Below are 22,050 nucleotides of genomic sequence, written 5' to 3' on the forward strand. Positions count from 1 at the left end.
AATGAGTGCGTTGGACAGAATTACCAAGTAGTGGCGGGTGCGATGAAATTTCCATTGCAGGTACACAGAAGAGACGAAAGAGACCACTATAATTATCATTTTTACCTAAATGGAAAATTGCAACACTGCTGAGACACTTTATTTAGAGAACCAGCTCCAAGCATAACGGGACTAGATAACTGCCAATAGAATAACCGTTTTTGTTGAAGCAGATTTCATTCGTTGTTCTCCACTCGCCCTTGACAGATGAGTTGTAGTCTTAGTATCACTTTTGACCGCTTGTACGCGACAGTGATCAATAGATCGACTGGCTCGCACGTTCATTGACCTTTCTGGTTTGGTCAAGCGCACCAGGCGATCAAGCGGCTATCCAGACCGGGATTTACGGTACTAAGAAGGCATTAAGAGACTGTGGTCCACAACACACTTAACCAATCAAATGAATCCCAATGGCAGTTTCTCCCTCATGTACAAATGCATCGGGTACACTCCGAAAAAATACCATACAAAAATACCTTGAAGATGTGAACCTTCATTAGGAAGCATCAATTTTGACTGGAATGACTGGCTTCATGGCTGTTAACACGCTAATTCGCAATGAGAAAGCAAGCTTGGCTTCATGATTTTATCCCGCAGCAGCAACTGTGTCACACTACTGTCATCCTCTCTACAATGACTACCTCCCTAGTACAAATAAGCGGTTGTGAACGGTACACGTGACTTTTTCGTCCAGATTACGACCACCATACCTCATCGACCAGTAGTGGATTTCTAAGAAAAGACATTTCGCGCGGAACTAAAAGTGTTACTGCGTGCTACTGATGCCGAAGGAATAGGATCGGCAGGCTAAGATGCGGTGGTCGGCTGGAAACCATTAGTCGGTCTAAACATGCCGATCTACTAACTAGCGCCTGCATCCGTTTTCTTTTCACCATTTGGACTGTTGTTGTTGTCCTAAGGGTGACAGTACGTCGGGTAGGTGCTGACTGGAAAACAGAGATTAGCAGGCGGGCCTGTTTGGATACTGCAGGGACCCAAAAGACTAAAACTACTAAGACATGTACGTCCTCATAGAGGCATTGGGAACGCTGCATTTTTCCGAGTGGCTAAAGCATCCAGATGTTGCCACAACGGCGTAGACAGATAGTCTCCAGGCATGGCTATCGCTTACGGTCACCACAGGATGTCTGCTTACCTGTATTAGGGCAAACAGGTAGTCGCAGACCACGGAGTGTTTCGTACAAAGATTATGATTCCTCAACCTTTGTCTCAATTTACCAGAGCCTACACATCGAAGAGAGACTTAATGGCTTATCAACCTGAAGACAGATAAACTTCCATTGAGAAGTGAAGAGGCCCTCTCCTACGGTAGCCTCACTTTGAGGTTGCGATACTGTTGGAGATATTAAAGTGATAAGATGGTGAAAGGGTACAGGTGATAGTGCGCTTAAATGATCGATTTTTCGGGTGCCATTTGTCCCTACTGTGATCTTCAGGAATATTTGGCTAGCAGAAATAAATGACGAATCTTTTCCATTGAGCTTTAGTGCCATTGATAATTCACAGTCAGATTAACATCGAAAAAATGCGTCAGAGAACGTGGGGTTGGTAATTTAATAAGACAAACTCGTCAACTGCTTAACACAAGTACGCCTCAGCGACACTAGCTGCACACCTGTGACCGTCACCTGTACTATTTGCGGGGGACAAAGGTCGTGTGACGGCCCTCACAACGAAAGAACCATAATCTGGACTAAAAACATCAGAAGTCGGCTACAACCTGATCATTGCCTCCATGATTCCAAGTGATTCACCGTACACGGATCACATGTTACCTCGTAGAATATGCTACAAAAGACTGAAGAGAATACTGCTAGTTCAGGTTGTAGCGATGGCTGTTGAACTGTTTGCTGAGCTGGTTGCAAACGATTCATCAGTGGTCAACCGACTTCCTCGAAAGAGCTCTTTTCGCACAACCACGTGAAGGGTGGAGGAGAGTCAGAGGTGGTCAGCGAAGTAGAAAAGCTATTACCAGAAAATTCAGCTGCGATGGTCATTGCCGTCTCACTGGGTGGGGACTCCGAGACGGGCCACATCAATGGTAAGAGACATTGTCAGACATGGCCCAGTCGCGCCTTCAATGCCGCTCATGCATCCAAGCGATTGACTTCAATTCATTGCTCCCTTCCCGATCCCCCCAACTTAACAGCCAACTTAGAGTGCTGTATTTGTGCACCAATTTATTAGCTCCCGCCCCCAACGCACAGTTACCTAAACCACCTCCCCGAATCATCGGTGAACGAAACTGTGGCAGCTACAACCACTGTACGACAAGTACGCGGTTATTACGGCTGATAATGATGAAGTGACATCACCAGTGCGTTGTAGAACGTAGGTGTTGCGCGTACATAAGTTGGTATCATTTTGACTGCTGGTGAGAGCTTGTGACCAAATTGCCTAACCCCACGAACCAATCAATGGTCATCCTACAAAAACACGACCACACTACTTAGATCTTGAAAATGGATCGTTCTGGAAACAGCTAGATTTTTGTGGAGATTTCGTCCTATAAGTGAAGTCAATCTATGCTGAAAGGCCCAAATCTCCTCACACTACCAACAACAGTTAGATTACATGGTACCGAGGGCTTCACGATTCAAACACACTAATCAATGATCTAGCAGACACGTGCCTCCGTGTCTGGCACATTACCGTGAATGCTCTGGGGAAACTCTACACAGCAGCTACGATCAGGGGGTTAATGCAACATTGACCTACCCAGACTAAATGTTCGCCAGAATGTATTCAAAAGTGCTAAACCTAAAGATAAATGGCGTGAAGAACAACAAATGTAAACAAGGCGCTTGTCACTGTGAAAGTAGATTGCACGTTCCGATGAGAATGTGTGCACACAGGTGGCCGTTTAGTTAACCTTATGACCTAATTATAGGTGGTTTGCACCTATAAGGATCCAAAACGAATATGTGTGAACTTAATACTAGGGAGAGTGGAAACTAATCGTGGTATGTCTGTTCAATCCCTATCTGGGAGTGGTCTGTCTTCACAGGAAAGGCATACTACAGTGTACCTGAAGAATAACACAGTTTTTTATTCGCCATTGCGTGGCAATCTTTGGACAGATCCTCACAAGACCTGGAATACCTCTTCACTATCCCAAAGTCCAGGTATGAACCTCCGAACAAGAATTGAACAAGGCTGGAAGCATCGTTTCAGAAGGGATGGAAGGCTGGAAGCAGTGTTCTCGTGAAGCCATTGGGCAAGTGAGTAAATATGCAGTTGGCTTCACTTCCCCTGACTCGATTTTGTGCTCCAAACCTACCGGTTGGTTTGCTTGATTTATTTGTCACAAAAGACTGCCCCAGCTGGGCTCAGCTGGGCCTCATGTTAGCACCAGCTTCATCTGCAAATGTGTGCAGTTCTACAGTTGTGTACAATTCGGCGTTCAAATATAAAATGAAAACTCGGTGACCTCGTCTAAGTGATAAGTCTTAAGAGGAACGAAACTGATCATAGACTGCAAAAACGTTTTCAGCAACCTTATGAGTAGTATGTTCCATGAAGAAAATGGACCAAAACACGTATTACAATGTGGTCACTAGTCCGATATGGGAGGACATCGCGCGCATGAGTTCAAACCGTCGCCTAACACCTAAATCTTCAATCGAAAGTGTTTGTTGGATGGAAGTAATACACAAAACCCAAACACGCACGCACACACACACACACACCGATGAAACGACTCCTCTCCGACTGACGAATCGATAAAAGGTTCCTCGCAAAAATAGACGCACCGATTTTCGCATAATGATAGTTCGCTGGAAAATTTACACAAAACCAAACACGCACGCACACACCCACACACACCGATGAAACGACTCCTCTCCGACTGACGAATCGATAAAAGGTTCCTCGCAAAAATAGACGCACCGATTTTCGCATAATGATAGTTCGCTGGAAAATTTCGTAAATTTCGCCTAATTAACTCAAGTGTGGTATAGAACACAACCACATACCAACCGAGGTACGAATTTGCGCGACGGTTTGTGTACCCATACTAATCGTTTTCGAAAAGAAACTCTAATTGCATACGATCGATTTTGGTATTAGCTGTGGAATGGTTGTGAAATAGTGCACGAACCGCAGGGCGTTTCGGAAGACAGACACGGTCGGGAGAGACCCGAAACTGCAGCACCAGCGGCTAATGGTTCAGCATACTCATCCGGGATGATATGTGGCCAAACCGTCTTTGGACCCCCGACTCCAAAGCTGAGTCTTTCCGTTAGTGTAAACTAGACAGTTAAGCGCTGCGAAGGCAGAGTCACTCACGCTGTACCACTGATAAGAACGAGTCTTAACCAGCCAATAGCTGCGATAAGTGGTAATGCATGCACAAAAAGGACGTTTATTGGTGCACAGGTGATGATAGCCATAATACAAATCAGAAGGTACATGCACTAATAACAGCGGTTGACAGTAGTTTACAGAAGCGATTTGCAGCGTGCATAGAATAAAGGCAGTTTAAAATGTGGAGCAAGTCAAAAGGTAACTTATCGTATGTGAATCCTTTAGTGAAAGTCCGGACGACGGGAACGTGTTTTCTCCGCAGTTTGGCTGCTAAACGTACTCCGTAGTTGTCCGTGGACTTGTGGAAAGCGGTTGACTTCCTGCTCCCTGCGCGCGCGCGCGAGTCTGTGTGCTGAGTGTAGTCAGTTTCCCTATATGTAGGTCTGTTTGCGCGTACGGGGGCGCGTCAGCACATGAGTAGTTGCTACACTCACTAGGCGGTGCAGACAATGGATGTCCGATGAGTCGCCTTAATGTGACGTGGTTTGTAAGTATGAAAAAAGACGAGTATTGTGATCCAGTGAGCGACTGTGAGCTGAACAGTCAGGTATGTGGGTGACCGGTCCGAACGTAGTTTTGCGTTGGTAATCACGAAGTGCTCTCATCCAATAACCAACAAATGACGGTAACTCAATGGATGATCTTCGAGTACCATAAAAATAAAGATAGTCGTCCAACTGTAACACCCTTTCGGTGTCTAGTTGCCACGCCTCTCAGAAGAAGTGCGAGGGTTGGGATACTGCCGGGATGCCCATGCCTAGACAAGAGAAGTCGAGAGGCACACGTCGGGTTCGAACCATGGACCTTCCGGTCAGTAAATTCGCGCTCTATAACCACTGAGCTATCTCCCCCTCCCATCTTCCGGTATACAAAACTCCTCGTTGTAGGACCTTAGTCAGTTGAGGGCTATCACAATCTATTCCTTATCGACAGAAGTAATATTCGTACAGCTTCCAAAACGACACTCCCCCGATCTATGATATGGAAGTTGCCGCCCCAGAATTTGTTCTGCTAGGACAATCCATCAACGTGTTGGCAATCCTCATCTATTGGGTTTTCGACTCCAGTATATAAAATGCAGTGCGTCAGGGAACGAGATCTGGTAGCCGACGGACATGTAGCGTACCGCCTCCAAGGTTATCTTCTTTAAGATATCTCAACATTAGATGAATTACTCATGCTTCATAGGACAGATACTGAGCACACCAGAGGAGTGTCTGTCTCACAGAGTTCTTTTTCCCAGCCACTGGAAGCGATTGAGAGGTGGACAGTTTGTAATCTGACTACAGTGTATGAAAACACTAACCAGTGAACAGGACTCAATGCACTGACAGAAATGGCCCAGTCACGCTCGTGCATGAAAACTATCGCCTTGAACGTGTAGCTACCCATTCCAGAACTAACTGAACATAGTTGGCTGGTTCTCCTACACACTCCCAACTTTCCGGCGATTAGAATTGCAACATCTGGGACCAATATGTGCCCACGCTACATGGTTTATAGCTAATAGATTGAACTTAAATAAATCTGAACATTTGATACACCGTTTCAAATAGGTAGGGCGCCAAATTTCACGCAGAGTATGGTTAACTGACTAGATCTATCATTCAATCTACAGGGTGTCTCATAATAGAAGCAAAATTTGATTGGGTAAGTAAACTTAGCAAAGTGAAGAAAAGGTAAGGAAATTTTTATTGTTAGTAGCTACATAAAGGAGGTTTTGTGCACAAGTGTTGACATTTTTTCTATTTACGATGGATGTCAGTACGCTCATTGAAATTGTGAAACTCTATTATTTTCTTAGTGAAAGCACCAAACATGGTCTCATCAAAGATCCTTTCACCGTGTCAAACATTACACGCTTAATTACAAAATTTGAGTCCCCTGGATCTGTATTGGATTTTTCTGGCAAAGGGAGAAAGTCTTTGAGTGGTAAAAGAGCGCCCATTGTACAGAATGACTTTGAGCATCTTCAGTCAATAAGTCAGATGTCTCACTAGACCGGCATTCCCCGCGCCAGCGTGCATCGTATTATGAGACGCCACCTTCATCTCTACCCGTATTATTTCACTTTATTATAAAACATCACGAAAGAAGACAAGGGGCAACGTGTCACGTTCGCTAACTGGCTACTGGACAATGAAGAAATCGTTCCCAACATTTTATGGGGTGATGAAGCAGATTTTTCCGCGTATGACATAATCAACAAGCACAACTGCATGGTATGATCCCGTGAAGCTCCTCACGAGTACCTCACCCATAATCTCCATTCCCCTCATCTCTGTGTGTGGATGGGATTCTCCTCAAAGTGTCTGCTGCGTCCCTTTTTCTTTGATGCCACGGTTTCCGGCGACAATTACCTCCATATGCTGCAGACGCATGTTATCCCGCAACTCAAACAGCACAAGAAGTCATCGACCGTCCTTCAACAAGATGGTGCTCCACCTTACTACTCAAACCAAGTGAGAACTTACCTAAGAAAGCAATTTCCTGACGAGAGAGTCATTGCTCGTGGATTTCCAAAATTCTGGCCCGCAAGTTCACCCGATCTCAGACCTCTGGATTATTGGTTTTGGGGAATGATCAACGCTCGCGAATATCATGAAAATAAACCTAAGTATTTGATGGAGTTAAGAGCAAGAATTGAAGAGAAGTGTGCACGAGTGACTTTCGAAGGTGTTAAACATGCTGTGTCTCACATCTCATACCACCTCCAACTTGTTATAGAAAAAAAGGGCAGTCTTTTCAGCATTTTTTGCAATGCCAGTCTGTTCACAGTAAACCTCCATAATGCATGTATGTTTGTGTAAAAAATAGTGAATTTTGAATTGGTTTGAAGTTTTGACATGGGTATTATATTTTGCGTTTATTATGAGACACCCTGTAGATCTACACTACGAAGAAGGCACTTGAAATTGTCCCAGTGCCCAAGAGTATCTGGAATTCTCAGTTGGGAAGCAAATTAAAGAGGAAGGGAGATTTGATCTCTGCTAGTGAAACAGCTTACACCAGCGTGCACTTGGAATTCACTTACGGTTCCAAAACAGTAATGGGCCTGAGTCCGCTGAATAGTAGTGAAGCTTGAGGTGACGCGTTTGAAATGTTTACTAGACGGCTAATCTAAAGAGTATGTGCTCGCTGGGTCAGGCGATGGAGATAAAAAACACAGACCAGTTAGCTACTGGATCGATATACTGATAATCTGATCTGCATTCAAAGTGACGTATGTGCGTCCGGTAAGGTAAAGACACTTAGCTAGCATGTTTAGTCTTAGTCGATTTGTGTGAGTAGCATGAATGCGAATGAGTATTGACTGGCGACCTTCTGGTCAGTGGTGACACTGGATCAGAGACGTACTTCATTTTCTGACTGTCAACACAGACCCACTAGCCACATGATCACACCAGCTCCGGACATCTGAGTGAGATGGTTCAGTGGTTAGAGCGCGAATTTACTGACCGGAAGGTCCGTGGTTCGAAACCAACCTCTACATCTCGGCTTCCCCTGTCTACGCTTGGACAACCTGGCAGTATCACAGCCCTCGTGCTTCCTTCTGGCACTTTGGCACCGAAAGGGTGCTACAGCTTAACGACTTCCGGACAAATGGGCAATTGGCGTCCTATCCACACGACCATGGGCTGCCAGACAGTCAGCGCATAGAACACTGTGGAGTTGGTGCATTTCTTTCGTTACCTTTGAAGTTATTCCCGATAGCGTCATGCTTCTATTTTGAACGGTTTTCGTAACAGCTGTGCACGTCATATCAGTAAAGAATAAACGAACACAAAAATCAATATTGAAATGTAAAAATTTTGAATGCTGGTGGAAAGCACACCGTGCACGAACAGGTCACCTGACCTTGGTCCAAATCTCGTGATTAACAGAGCTTCAGAACAGGTTAACAAACGGGGTCTCACACTTGGAAGAAACCTAAAGGGTTAAGAAATGTCGCCTGCCGTTAATAAGGCAATTGGAAACAGCAGTGAGAGTGCAGCCAAACGTATAGAATGACTGCTATTGGACCGAATCAAACTGTACTCATGGATCTGTTCATTTACCCGCACCTTATTTCCCGTCCCCCTTGTGTGGACGTTTTAACTTGTACAGCGCTGTCATTCAAAAAGTCTAACGAACAAGACTCCGCCTGATGCGCCGCTCTTGGCTCCGTGTCTCCGATGAACATCAATTACACCGCAATATTCAATACGGTAAAGGAACTGACTGCAGAGACGGAGTGGATACGTATTCAAAACAATCAATAATTTGTCAAACATCGTTGGATTGGCTACAGGGCATTGCACAAGAAGGGTGTCGGGGCAGGTTTATGATTACCGACATTCCCAAGGCATTTTCTAAATAGTTTTATAAACTGTCGGTAGTTTTATAGCCGGAAAACGTTTTGCGTGTGACACAAAAGCTCCATCAGAACCGGTGAGTAAGTAGGCTACCAAGTTAGTGGAGTTTCGAGGTAGACGGGAAAGCAAACAGTATGTTGAATTTGGAGTAGCACACTGTTCCAGTGCTGAATTTCACTGAAAAAGCCTTGTTGGTTAGTTTGTGTGACGAAATCTTACGGTTGATGGGGTTGGGGGAACTTCAAACTATTTCGAATAGGCTCTAGGACCTTGATCCTTATCCCTATTGGTTGGAAAGAGTAGACCCCCTATTTAAGGAAATTTACAGTTGATGACGTTCAGTTTGAGAGATTGGAGAAAAACCGAGAGAATCACCGCGTATTCAATAAAAAATATGCCTGAAACGCAATTTAATCCCAAAAAATTTGCTGGTTATACCATCGGATACATTACTCGTTGCCGGCCGTATAGCGGCTAAGTCATTGCTTGAACAAAGGATCCACTTAACTAGGCGGTCACCAGAACCAACATCTTCAGACCGTGATCTCTCCTACAAACATCCAGTTACTCAACTTCAAAGCGAAGACAGACGTAAGCTCGAAAAGTTACTTGTTCACGACTCAGCGTTCTAGTTAGCCCATAACAAGGCCCTTGTAGCGTGATAAGTGTATCAATTTACAGCGTCGTCTGTTAGAGAAGAATTTGAATTTTGCGGTTATAAAAAGTAGCACAAGGATACGGTTGATCGCATTCTCGGATTCCCATCAGCTCAAAGCTTCAGCGGGGCGGAGAGTAATAAACATGACAAAACAGGTGAGCGATGTGGTGATTGCAACGACGGGTAAGGATAAGGCCAGTGTTGTCACGAAAAAGAGTGATTGCCAACAGAAGGTCAAACAACACCAAGCTGAAGGTCTCACCGGCAGGTCGATGTGAGAATATGACGCCTACAACGAATAGGAGCAAACTTAAGGTTAGTAGGTATTTGTGGTCCGTGATAAACCATTGAGGGAAAGGTAAGTCTTATCGATTGTACCATAAAAGTACGATCCTATCACAAGCAAACGTCCCAGAGAGACCAATGGCACACGGAATAGGCAACCCAGTCCATGGGCTGGCCAGCTTCTTGCCAGGTATTCTGAAACCCCTCACCAGAAATCAGAAATCCATATGAATTTGCCAACAACAATGTAGAGGGCTTTCTTGTAGAGCCAGACGTAATTCATGTGAGTATAATGCATCACTTGATTCATATGGCGAGTAATCTCTAGTTTTGTTGTTGCCTAGGATAATCGCTTGGTAAACATCCCCAACTCATGACTACCTTCTGAGTGCTATCCGGTCCCAGTGAGATAATGCGGTTCGATCGATTGTAACGGCAGGTACTACTGATGAGGCGTGCAAGTAGTTTGTGGCCTTTTCGAAGCTCCGCCCCGTGTCTAATGGAGGCTGAAGCTTATTACGAGACTGCTTTGCAGCGTTCATTTCCAATTGCGCGGTAGTCAATGAATATACATGAAAATTCAAGGAGACGCGTGAAAATTATCCAGTTTTTATAAACTAGGTGTATATGAGACACGTACTTTCCTGTCCAATAGTTTGTAACTACATAGTTGGCTTTTGCCAATAAACGACTTTATGGCAAAGTGCTTTCCTCTTTACATCATGTCTTGGCTTTCATACTCTGATAGGAGTGTGGGTCTTACACCCGGGATGGAAACATTTGAAGCCCACCCCCCAATGACTTGCTTTACACAATGAGATCCAATCAAGGGAGTGAGCAACGGAATTTCCAGCTATTATTCGTGTTCTCTAAATGACCACAACTTCTCAAGAGATCATAATTCCCTCAACAAAGGTGGGAATGGCATTGTAGGTATCCGCGACGCTCACATTCTGGACACTTTCCACAGTTTGTCTGATGCCCCCTCCTGCGTTCCAGTGAACTCATGAAATTTCCTCATTGTAGCACTCGAATACTTGGTGGGGCCATCGTTTACCCATTTAGACGGTTCTTTACGTACCACAAAGAAATTCTGCAGCCCAGTGACAGTGGACATAACGGATATCCACTCAGAAGCCGTTGACTTGGAAGGGAATGATGTCACGAAAAATACCGAATCAATACGATGGCGCACTTCAAAGTGAGTATTTCGTGATCCAAATATTGGCGACAGAAGTCACCCAGTCAACGGGACCTGCAGGATGTTTATGTGTGGATGGAAGTGAACAAATGATGATCAGTTTTTATCATTCAGTCAAAACATGTTTGATGGAAACTGGACGACTGCGCCCACGTGATGAGCCCCAAGGGGTGCGAAACCGGTACCGGGCTGTCGAAGAGCACTCAGCAGCCTCAGGAGTAGTGTGGTCTGTCAAGATAGACACCACTTTGTCCGTTCATGTTTCACTGTGAAAAAATCTGAGCTGGATGGTATGAGCCTAGACAGGAGAAGTCGGGATGCAAAGGTCGGGTTCGAACCACGGATCTTCCAATCAGTAAATACGCACCATAACCACTTCACACTTAAGATTAACGCAGTTTGATGCGGCAGGCGGTATTTGTTTGTCGTATCAGCATATGCTTCATCAGACCGTAGTTCTGAGATTTAGAAGGACGAGTTTTATCAAAATCTCTTCACGACTGTTTTGGTCGCCAAGAAGGCCGGATGTAGTAATGTACGTGTCGTAAGAGTAAGTCCGGTTGGGGCGACATGGCAATGTCTCAGCCCTCCTGATTCCTTCGGGTGGCGTGGCAGCTAGGTACCGGAAGGGTGCTGCAGCTAAACTGAACTAAGTCCGGAAGAAGCACAGTTAGACGGCAAATTTGGAGTTTATGCTAAGCGTACGAATAATGGGGGCGACCACGCGACTTGTGGCTTCATCCCCATTCTTATTGATTGGAATCTGAATGGCGGGAACGTTTAAAATGGCAACATAGCTGATTTGCGGTTTATGACTGACCCTCTCAAACGAAGCGAACAATTATAATGCGGTTGTATCTGTTGAAAATTTACATCGTTAACAAAATTGCAAATGTAATGAACGCAAAGGGTACGCGATTCCCGGTAGAAATGGAAGAAATGGCAGATGCAAAGAATGCTGGAAACGTGCGCAAATTGTTCCACTTGATTCGTTCCGAACTAAGATGACGATACAGTACTCTCGTGCTGTCCGCCCAACTGAGCAGTATTTTGGATTACGAACCTACTGAATTTACCAGTAAAATAAATACTAAGACCGTATCCGACATCGTATCTGTTGTCACGGCCATTGGTTCATTCGAATACGGTATCAAATAATTTTTACCAGCCTGTTCGATTACGCTGACCTCTAAGTCAAAACATCCCCTTCTCATGTCACAGCTTGCTTGAGAAACCCTTACGTAAAGTGCTTGGTTCGGTGATATATATGTTGAGGCCAATATCTAGCGAGCTGAATGCTCACGGTTCGAAACATCTTTCATTTGTCTCAACGCGAAAGTGATCAATCTTTCATCTGCATGACGCTTCAAGCGTAGCCAAACAATCATCGCCTTGTGGCCCTTCGGCCTACCTGTCCTTACACGAGGAATGGCAAAAGTCCGGTCACGATGCTGCGTGTGATGTCACGTGGCATGGGCCACTGTTAGCTGGATCGGCCCTGAGCAATCGTCCTGTTGTTCCCACAGCTGAGTTCAAGCAACGCTAACTCACTAACTCGCGGAAAACGTCCGTCTACAAGCAAGCATTACAGCAGAGAGCTGCTGTTGAACAAAGACGCACGGGGTAATACTGGTTTGGTCACTACATTTTAGCAACCTGTTTTTTTCCACTCACTGCTTTCTACCAGCTAGAAAAGGGCGATCTGTCGTAAGTTCATGGAGGTTGGGCCACTTTCCAGCAGTCCTCAATCTGATGCAGATTGGAGATTCGATGCGCATGACAGGAAGAAGCACGACAGGTTGGTTGGGTCGATCGATTGCCACTCAATTTTGATTGGTCATCAATTCGGTGTACAGTACAGGCAGCGCAGTAAACACCAAGATAATTGCCAGAAGTGACTCATGCATCGGCGTGTAACCGATTTCCGCGCTGCTGGCGTTCGGTCATTCTAGGGCGGCCGATTACCCTCAACTTTTGATTGTCTGGGCATGCCCCCACAGACGCGGTAAATTTCTACAAAAAGCGCTTTGCTTTGACGATATTTACAAATCATACTGATGTTAAGCAGAGATTGAATTGTGTCGCGTCGTCAGTTCGCTAAGAATCGATTCACAAACAAGGAAACAAGGAACTCCTTGGAGGGGAAGCAATAAAGATCAAAAGCCGGGACTCGGAAGAACAAGAATCACTTAAGCTCAAAGGTCACGTGGGCAACGGCGAATGGGGACCTAATATAACGAAGCAACAAATGGAACCGCCCAGCCAAACAACTAATCGCGATCAGAGGTCACCCGCTGCTAGCAGCACGTATATTAACACACGCGTAACACTACTCAACACGCAACCACCAACCACCCGCTACCCACCACTACGCTCCCCAATAACGCACTGATGATGTCACCTCGATTGGTGATGAAACGTTTGCGATCAAATTGCCCAGCTCAGCGAACAAGCTAACGACCAACTACGCCACATGAGCTACCGACATTTTCCTCTATAGAATCGATTTGTAACCTTAACACAAAACCTCAAGCACGCTGAAACATGGAACTTTAGAAAGCCGAGAACTCGTAAACAAATAACTTAGGAAACGAACAGACTGGAAATGGATGAATGCACACCTCGGGAGTGACACGCGCGGAATATATGCTCCGTGCCACCTATAACTAGGTTTTGCTGGAATGTGAACGGATGAATTTTATATCTGTCCTGCGTCATGTGATGATGCCGGGGTAACAACAAAAAGGTATTCTCGAAAGGAATGAGTGCGTGTGATCCGTTAGTAGCTGTTACGTCACACGAGTTCCTTCCTAAAGATCAACCGACATCGCCAGTGTTTGGAACGTTAGGTTGTTGAGCTAAAACAGGTAATGCGGGAATCGGATCAAAATAGGTAATGCCACATGGCTAATACTACTACTAACAGCAACAACGTCAGCGAGATTCAACTGACAGGATGAAAACACATGTCGCAAGTTGTTGGCGTACGCCGCGCGATGAATATGCATTCGGAACGGCTATAGATAAGAATCGCTACCCAAAAAGTTATTGGAACAAGTTACGAGATGCCACGTTGGATGTTTTCCAGATAAGCCCCGTCAAAAATTTAAACCCCGCCACTAAAAAGAGTCAAAAACGGAGGGCATGAAATTCGTAGTTCTCGTTTTTATCGAAAAGGGTGAAATTGGGACATATCATTATTAATTTCCATGAAAAGGTCCGTTGTTCAGTACATCTGTAGTGTCTGTAATCCGGAGATACGGTATGTGTATCCACACCCAATGAAGACCTCTCATCATCGATATACGTCAGTCGACAACTGAAAGCTGCAATTATGGCTAAGTCATCATCACAGCTGTGGACCAAATCGATATCAAGGATATTAGTTGGTATTCGCAATACCGTGAAGGAGGATATTGGCTGCACTCCAGCCCAACTTCTCTACGGACAAACGCTACGTCTTCCCGGAGATATGGTATGTGTATCCACACCCAATGAAGACCTCTCATCATCGACATACGTCAGTCGACTGAAAGATCATATGCGTACACTTCGCCCGTCCGACACTCGCAAATTCGGTTGACGCACACATTTGGATCCCAGTTTATCTTCTTGTGCACATGTATTTTCCATGTTGACAGCGTCAAACGACCGTTGCAATATCCGTATGATGGTACGTTTAAGGTCATTTCTCGCAAGGACAAGTACTTTGTGATTGAGAGGAACGGAAAACCGGACTCCGTCAGTATCGACAGACTCAAAGTTGCATTCATCGATGACGAGTCTCACTCAGATCCCCCTACTGTAGTCACTCTACCCACAAGTTCCCAAACCTCCAGTACAGCCATCCCAGGGAACCCCGAACATATAGCACGACGTATTGACGATCACCCGTTACCTATCCTGAAGCAAACACGTGTTGGTCGAACCTGCAAGACTCCTGTTCGCTTCGCAGACTACACCCCTTGAGTTTTGTCACATTATCGAGCGTCATTCCCTTTTATTATTCCTGACGCTCTAGGGGGGGAGTACTGTAGTGTCTGTAATCCGTTGTCACATTTACCATTCTTCCTGAACTTGAACCACACTTTGTAACTGTCGTTCACATTGTATCATGACGTTTGTTTTAATGTTACGAATACACAATTTTCCGGCGCGACCTGCTGACTTCTTGCTGAACGACTGTATTTACGCCCGTTGAACTGTTTGTTGACTGTTGAACCAGTGGGACTAAATCTCTGTGTTTGTGTCAACTGATGAACGTCACAATAAATCCCTGTGACATTTTTTAGCCGTGAATAATTTTCCCACGGAGGAACCGTCTGTGGGAGATTTCGACAAGTGAATATTTCCTCTCACAGCCAGTTACTGCATTTGGATCGGTGTAGTGGACTATTGGATCTACACATTCGTGAGTCCCCATTTGACTACTCATTCTTTTCCTATTGTGATTTTGTATTGGTTACTTTGCTTGTTAACTTATCCGAACACGCTGATAAGGTCCTAGTCCGCTACACCTTTGCCTCGAAACGAAGGCACACAAGTAGCTGTCCACTAAAGATCGGTGTGTGCCGCACTGACGTTTATTCTGCATCGTGTGGACGTGCCAAAGAGATTCAATCCTTCCAATTCCTCGGTATGATGCCCATGTATCAGAGAGGATGATTGAGCCGGGAGGGACGCAGGCCGCAGCTCGACCTGGCACTGCATAAATGAACACCTCTTTAGTTTCCCTCCGAAAATCCACTGCTGGGGAAGGACTCGCGATGAGATATTAGCGTTTCATCGATCTCGACGTGTACGCCTGGGCCGCCGCTAACTGCTGGAGTCTGCGAAAGCTGCCAGGCACAAAATTTGTGAAGAAAGTTCTTCCAGGCAACAGCGGTCTTGTTGCTAATAGATAATCCCTCTGAGCAAAATTTGATTTTTGCCAATTTTTTTTGGATCAGCATCTATCTTCGACCGCTCCAGCCAAGTTCCCTTTTGAAGACCGATTTCTTGCCGACACTGTCGGGCATTATACCTTCTCCTGTCAGAAACAGTTGGAAGTGTCATGTGGGGCCATTGTTGCATAAACGTTACTGAAGCACACTCCGTCAAGGTTGTGTGCGTACATTAAAGTGGAACTGGCAAAAAGTGAGGGGGGGGGGGGGGGCGCGGGTAACTCTCAAGCGCTTTTTGCATTGGTGGCGGCAGTTGTCTGGAAAAGATCTGCCACTTTTGACCGGATATGGATATATCCAAGCAAAACAGTGCTTTGCGCAAAAGCCTTGCTAACACCCGGTAAGGTTTCTTGTCAATTCGGACAGTGCATTGACCCATCCGAGTACGGACTCCAATTTTTTCCGGTCCCAAGGACTTTGTAGTAATGCGCAAGATGTCAAGCATCCCCAAAAAATGCAGGAAAATTGGTTCTCGCTAACCCCCAAAATGGACCAGTTTTTTTTCTCAGGAAATCAGACTGCTCAAAGGCCATGTTTAGCTCCGTTCGTTACTGTCGATGCACATGTCTGAGCAGCTTTTCTAAAGCTCGTGGCTAAAACAGAACATCACGAGGTGTATCATGGATTGTGGCCTGATCAGTGAAACAAAGTCGAATGCTTATTTCTTGTTCAACAAGAGAACATGAACACGGTGTAGATTCTTCATGAACCGGAGATCCAGTTGATTAATTGTTAGTGGTTGCGGAATTTGTACAAGTCACATCATTAATCATTTGAATAGTTCCCTCCTGTTCTGGCGTAGTTAGTCTTGGAAACCCACATCAGAGGGTGGAGCACCAGACTCGAGTTTCACTCTTGTTAGAGCTCACAGCGGGGCATACATGTCCTTGGCGGTCAAGGGGTTTGAACTCTGCACATCTAACACACGAGGCGAGCGTGCTACCACTACTCCGCCAGCGCGTGCTAGAGTTTCACATTTGAACAGTGTATGGTGTTCACACTTGAGCGATGCGATTGGTTTGCCCGATGCCTCGGACGACGATCCAGTAAGTGTCGATCGATTAAGCTGTCTATCAGGACTTCTCAGTTAGATAGCGCCATGGACGCTTAAAACCGGGCGGACAGTTTTTGATTAGTTGTTAGTTGAGTTACCCGGTCACACCAAAGTAATAAGCAAATGGGTGTGTCAGTTGCGTACAATCTGACGTTCAAGTAGAACGAACGTTTGAAAGAAACTTGAGAACTACGTCCACCAGATGAGCCTCAAGAAGTCAAGATGTAAGTGCCTTGGAGATAGATGAGTTCATTCTGAACGCAGAGTGACCTTGAAATTAGTGCGGACACCTCTCCCCGATAACCGACATTTGGAATAATGGTCATCACGCTTACACAGAAAAAACGATTGACGGCCTCTTTCGTTTGCCAACTCCGATCGCCAGTGGAGAGAACTCAAATGCTTGGAAGTGTCTTGTAGATTTTAGACCTTGAAAACGGTCCGCGAACACTGACTTGAAACACAGGCCACTCCTTCAACTTTTGGGGCGTTTCAAAGGGGAAAGGGTAAGAATTCTTCGAGCTAGATTTTGCCGAATGAAGCGATTACTTCATACAAATAGTCAACACGAGAAAACTACTTAATATAGTATGTTGTTAGTTGAGTTACCCGGTCACACCAAAGTAATAAGCAAATGGGTGTGTCAGTTGCGTACAATCTGACGTTCAAGTAGAACGTAAGGTTGAAAGAAACTTGAGAACTACGTCCACCAGATGAGCCTCAAGAAGTCAAGATGTAAGTGCCTTGGAGATAGATGAGTTCATTCTGAACGCAGAGTGACCTTGAAATTAGTGCGGACACCTCTCCCCGATAACCGACATTTGGAATAATGGTCATCACGCTTACACAGAAAAAACGATTGACGGCCTCTTTCGTTTGCCAACTCCGATCGCCAGTGGAGAGAACTCAAATGCTTGGAAGTGTCTTGTAGATTTTAGACCTTGAAAACGGTCCGCGAACACTGACTTGAAACACAGGCCACTCCTTCAACTTTTGGGACGTTTCAAAGGGGAAAGGGTGAGAATTCTTCGAGCTAGATTTTGCCGAATGAAGCGATTACTTCATACAAATAGTCAACACGAGAAAACTACTTAATATAGTATTCAATTGCTAAATATATTTTCGGGTCATAAAGACTCAAAATCAGACTCAGACAGATTTACTGTGTAAGCGTTAATTCTATTGAACGGTTAAGTTGTAACACTGAGTGCGGTAGTTTCTAAAACATTACCCTCCGTATGACACAATGTCAATTATCAAACTGTGATTAAAACGTTGGTTCCAGAAAAGCTCGGTAGACAATCGGTAGTTTTTGGTCGTTGGCTTATTCGGAAAGACAAAGGTCACTCCAGAATCGACCAGATTACCACGGCAGGAGATGCCAAGCTCAAGGGTCGCGGCGAATGAGGACACGGGATAACGAAGCAACCAATGGAACCGCCTGACCGAACAACTAATCGCGGTCAAAGGTAATCCCCGGCTAGCAGCACGTATGTTCACACACACGTAACTCTACTCAACGCACAACCACCAACCCACCGCTACGCTCCCCAATAACGCACTGATGATGTCACCTCCATTGGTGATGAAACGCTTGCAATCAAATTGCCCAGCTCAGCGAACAAGTCAACGACCATCTACGCTACCTGAGCTACCAACATTCTCCTCGGTAGTTTTCATTTGGGCAACGTTTCGCTTTTAACACAAAACCTTCGAAAAGCCAAATTGATCAGGTTAAGAGAGACGGAGAACCAACCAGTAAGTTCTCTCCGGATTGTCGTAACTGCGGAAGACGCACTGGACACGGGACACAACATAGATTTAGAAAATTTTTGTAATGCACTACTCATAGGGTTGTTGAAAACTCGTCGACAGCCCATGACCGGTTTCGCCCTTCTTAGGGCTCATCAGGTAGGCGCAGTCCCCAAGTTTCCGTCAACCTAATTGAAACCAAATTGCACGAAATTAGCGGACATACACTCACTCGCAAACTAATTTGGTTCTTTGAGAGATTCACCTGGAACCCAACAGAATCTCTCGGTTTTGCTGTTCCCATCAGAAGGAAGAGTGGTCATCATCTGAATTCCATTTGACCTCATCCCCCTCAAACTAAATTGTCGGAACACTTACAACCTCACAAAACCAAGGAAATCTGCCGGCGGCACCCGAAGTGAATCATCAGTTGTGGCACCCTGAAGTGGAAGATTAAGGAACCCAACCCAATCAGAATTAATTTGAAACTCCCTCGATCCACCAAAGCGAGATTTGGACAACCACACTGACCGACAAGGGCCGTTAATTGACACGCAACACTGATCTAGTGTGAAGAGGACTTACTGATTGGTTCCCCGTCTGTCTTATAACCTGGCCAATTTGGTGACCTGTTCACTTGGCCTGATAAAGCTTTTGTGTCAAAAGCGAAATGTTTCCCAAATAAAGGACTACTGATTGTATGCCAAGCTCTTCTGAAACCGTGACTTCTCAATCGGTTCCAAACCTTTTCCATTGTGATTAGAGCCATTTAGCATCATTTCCGGTCAAAATTCTTACTATATTGACGTCATGATCCTTATTGTCTATGTCGGTTGTCTGGGAGGCGGTTTGTTAAAATGCAGTGGGAATAAATCATCTCCCGGGCACACTTTAGTTTACCCACTAACTTGGTCAATACCAACGTTAGGGACCCACAAAGAAAGACGCTTCGAGCATGATTTACTACCCCCGTAGACTGTCACAACTACACCTGTAGTACAGGATACAATGGGTGGATGAATGACGGTAACCACGTGACGGCCAATGTGTTCACGCAACGTTAGTATGAGTATCTCTCAGGGCGGCGAAACCGGGACAGGAGGACCATTAGGATCAGAAGCCTCACCACAAGTCATCGGTGGAGCTACTCGAGTGGCTTTGACCTTGAAGACTCCCAAACAGGAAGGCCAGCAGACAGTGTTTTCTGGACTTTCTTTCATTGGCCAGCCTGGTATGAGAGATCCTGTGAATTTTGAGTGGCCATCCTTCATTGTAGCTTAATGTGCCAGTGAAATACCCAAACCATCGCATCACGATGAGGTTCAGTCTCCCCAAACAGACCCCAGTGGATTTGAATGGATCGAAAATTTTCCCCTGTCAAGTAAAACACTTCTCAGGTTGTCAAGAAAACTGTACGTTTCTCCCCATAACGAGAGACCCTTTGATCAGTACTCAACCGAAACTCGCTTACAGGCAAGACTGGACAGGAAATGTGTCCCCCTAATGAGGGACCATCGACTGCTCAACTAACTGAAAGTAGAAAATTAGCAGTACAACAACCACCAAGTCGTCAATTTCCGCCGAAATGGAAACATCCCCAAAAAGATTACACGGATTCTTAGGGAATTCAATGGCTTTATTATCCCTAATATACGTAACAGATTCTTGTACGTATCGGCGTTCGTGTTTGGCACTGGGTTGCGAAAAACACCAAGATGTGGCTACATTTAACTGAGATTTTACCGGTACGCGCCACATGAATGTGTGGGTAACTAACAACCCTCAAGGTCTAAACATGGAGATTTCGATGCCCCGGTGCTCCACAAGGATGCCAGAAACGCTCTTATGTTGCTAGCTAAAAAGAACTGAAAACAACGCAAACAGATCATGGTTCTTGCGCCACATCGCTGCCACCATGATCCTTATAAGCCTAACGAAGCACTGTCTAGCGTACCATTGGGGTGTTTTGTTCCTATGATTGCAGTGCTGGGACCATTGTATATTGCAAGCGGTCAGACTGCGAAAGGGCCTCACAAACCAGGGACACCGTTGATCTGTACGGTTGAATTGTGCATCTTTTCGGACCTGCAAACCGACTGGGCTCGTGTGTAACTGCATGAGGACAAGTGCCACAGTTTGCTGACCTCGTACCATGTGCCGTAGTTGCCCAACCTGAGTGTCACTCAAAACCAACCCCCGGGCATGGAGTAGAATGTGAAGACAACCTACGGAGATAAATACATGCTGTATATGTTGTGTATGAGTCCGTTAGACTTTACTAGAAGATGTGCGGATTTCAACTGCCAAAAAACCCTGGTGGTATTGACTACCCAAAAGTATGGTGCAGTTGGGGGGGGGGGACTTACTGTTTGCAAACCCAAATGTTATCATGAAACTACCACCAAAAAAGACGAAAACCGGTAGCGGGATGTCAAGAGATCTCACCGACCATATCAGTAGTATCGGCGGCAGAATATCCGGTTTGCGGCTAAGTTCGTACGAAAACTACAGTTCATGATTTGCCAACGCCGCCAGCTCTCTTTTACATGAAACCGATTGTATCACAAATTTTTGAAGATGCATTCCACGTCTACCTATGAGATGGAGAAAATGGCAATATACGATCGTTCCAGTGTAAAACCATTTAGGTGCCTAACCACCATGCCGGAAGCACGAGGGCTGAGATGCGGCCACATTGCCCAGCCGAGATCCCGGGGTTGGGTTCGAACCACGGACTTTCCGGTTCTCGACTTAAATACTGTGCTATCTATCTACCGTGCATATCAATAAGGGGATTTGTGGCCGTTTGTGCCACCTCAGTAGTGTTTTTCGGAAAAATGCGGTCGAATTTGACGAAAATGTTCGCAGCCCGCGGTACACTGACATTAAGGGCCCAATTACTCCAATCAATAAGAATCACCAAGAGGGCTGTTTGGCATTCAGCACCGCGATCGACTGAGTGAGCCGATCTAGAGTAACATTCATCGCTCCAGTCCTTTGGCGCACAAACTGAGGGGTTGCTTAGCCGTCAGGACGCCACTTGACTGAGTATATGGGCTGAATTATCAGCGGGTACCGTTGAGGACAGTTGTGTCCAGAATTTACGACCAATTCTGGTTTGGTGAAGAGAGGGTCCCCGAAATCGATAACTGAATGCTGAGGGTGCGAAACACAACACAATGGAGGGAGCTCCAATCGAGATGCGTAATACTCAAATTTCCCTTCAGATATGACGTCACGACAAGCACCCCTCAGTGATCAGTACAACAGATCGGTTGAACAAGGTGACTTCTACCATAAGGACCCTCGTTATCGCCGAGGAGGAGGGGTATAAGCACCATATGCATGGCAATGAAAACTGATCGATTAAGCATTCCTGGACAAAAACTCCTAGTGAAGCTAAAGACAGACGCACTGCAACCCGAGGTAGAATACTC

Source organism: Opisthorchis viverrini, assembly GCF_000715545.1.
Source record: "Opisthorchis viverrini unplaced genomic scaffold opera_v5_105, whole genome shotgun sequence".
NCBI classification, from domain to species: domain Eukaryota; kingdom Metazoa; phylum Platyhelminthes; class Trematoda; order Opisthorchiida; family Opisthorchiidae; genus Opisthorchis; species Opisthorchis viverrini.